Below are 2137 nucleotides of genomic sequence, written 5' to 3'. Positions count from 1 at the left end.
AAATAATAATAATAAAGGAAAAAGAAAAAAAGCAGTTGTCTTTGTGTTGTTACAGCCCGTCCTCATTACTTTGTCTGACCACCTGCTCTTCCTCATCACTTAGTTCTACAGGTAACGGTATATTCCATGCTCACTACCTGTCCTTATGCTGATGACTGACTATTTGGAGGCCAGAAGCTCATTCTCTATTAAATTCCTCAGGAAGAGCTCATGAGAACACTATTCCCTGATTGCTTGTGCGTCCATAATAATTTGTGTTTATATTTGAGAGTCAGTTTAGCTGGCTATAAAATCCTCAGCTTACCATCCCTTTCCTTGGGTTTCTTAAACATGTGCTCCATTTTCTTCTGGCAGGAAGCATTCCAGTTAAAAAGTCTGAAGGTGATCTAATTTTCTTCCCCTTACAAGCCCCATGTGCTTTTTTCTCCATGCCCAAATTTGAGATTTTTTTGTTTTTCTTTTTTCAACTCAGTAATTTTACTAAACAGTATCTTGGTGTTGGTTATTGTAGGTCAGCAGTCTCAGGTGTGCAGTATGCTCTTTCAGTATGGACTTTCATATCCTTTTTTTAATTTCCAGAAATTTTTGATGAATTATGTTTTTAATATTTTTCTTCCCGTGCTTCCTTTATCTTCTTAATGAACTCTTCTTATCTGAATGTTTAATCTTCTTTGCCTATTTTCAATGTTTGTTATTTTTTCTCAAGCCTTTTAAAAAATTTTTTTTAATTAAAATTTTTTTTTTAATCAGCTCTTTCTTTTCAGGCATTATTTTCATCTATTCACTACTGTGTTCCTTATAATTTAGACTTAATTTTGAAATAAACTTTCCTTTGACTTCTAATTGTTTTGTGAATTCTGTTATTCCATTTCTGAGTTTCCCTAAATGTTCTTTACCCATATGTTATATCATTTTAGCTTCTTTTGAGATCATCAGTTAATTCTGATCTGTTATCACATCTTTCTGGCATGCTTTGATTGTCTGTAGGAATGTTTATTCTGCTTCTTACTCTCTTTTTCTTACAGTCTTTTTGTACAGGATTTGACCTCAACATTTGTCTGTTAACTCTTTTCTTTCATGGCATGCACCACAGATTTGAGTGTCTTCTCTGCACAGAGGCAATGCTAATCTTCTCTGTATCATTCCACTTTTAGTATATGTGTTGCTGAAATGAGCATGTGTGCCACTTGTTTTTAAGTTGAATTAGTTTTCCTAAACTTTCCAATTAAAGCAATGTTGAGAAAAGCTTTTCTAAACTCCATAGAGCTCCCCACTCTGTTGTTTTTGTGTATTGTTAAAACATACAGCACCCTGCTGTGAGAAGTGTGATGATTCATTTTCAGAAATACTAAATAAAAGCTGTGCTGTCTAGTTAACAGTAGGTTTACAACCTATTGGAAATACGGACAACCTCCGACGCTCCCTGCCCCCCCCCCCCACCACAATGGAGTCCCAAACCTTTAGACACTTCACTTCCTGGTTCCTCTTCCCCTCTCCCTTTTGCAGACTTATTCTTTGTGAGCTTTGTAATGAGCATGTGCCAAAGACCTGGAGCGTCTGTGTCACCTCAAGGAATGTATTTTTGTTCCAATCAGACTACTTTTTGCCTTATATGGGCATAGGCGACTTCCGGGTAAGGCTACAACCTTTATAGCACTCAGCCAATGAGGGACCAGGGGAGGGACTTACATTCTAGGAGATAAAGTGTCTGCTGTAACTGCTCCGAGTGTGCCTGCCGATCGCCGCTTTTGTAAGAATGTTGATTAAAGCCTTGCTTCACTGAGCTCAGAGCCTCGGAGTCCTTCCTTTGATTGGATCAGTGGGCTTGTTTCTCACGTTGCTCTCTGAGCAAACTGTCTTGGATCCAGTCCCCTTCCCCACTGTGGTCTGGGTCTTCTCTTACTTTGTCTCTACCTGTCCTGGTCAATGTTGATTCATCTCCTGAGGTTTCTCTTCTGTGTGTGCCCTGTTCTAAAAGCAAGCCGTGTTCTAGAAGCAAGCAGCAGCAGAGCCATTTCAAGAGTTCACAGGTCCTGAGCTGCTACAGCCCCTTCTGACCTTCTCCCCCGGGACCCCTTGCAATCGCTAGCCTTTGGAAGGGGCAAAACTAGTCTGGTTTCAAGTCCTGTTCTCAGGA

General features: G+C 39.5%; 1 non-coding gene across 1 annotated transcript; it reads right to left on the bottom strand.

Moving 5' to 3' along the window:
• Positions 1 to 1071: 1071 nt before the first annotated feature.
• LOC144230692 (U6 spliceosomal RNA) lies at positions 1072 to 1178 on the bottom strand. The gene has a single exon (XR_013334841.1). It is a non-coding gene; the product is annotated as a U6 spliceosomal RNA (small nuclear RNA).
• Positions 1179 to 2137: the final 959 nt, after the last annotated feature.

This window comes from Crocuta crocuta, unplaced genomic scaffold (genome assembly GCF_008692635.1).
Source record: "Crocuta crocuta isolate KB4526 unplaced genomic scaffold, BGI_CrCroc_1.0 scaffold466, whole genome shotgun sequence".
Lineage (NCBI taxonomy): Eukaryota > Metazoa > Chordata > Mammalia > Carnivora > Hyaenidae > Crocuta > Crocuta crocuta.
This window is presented reverse-complemented; position numbering and strand designations above follow the sequence as displayed.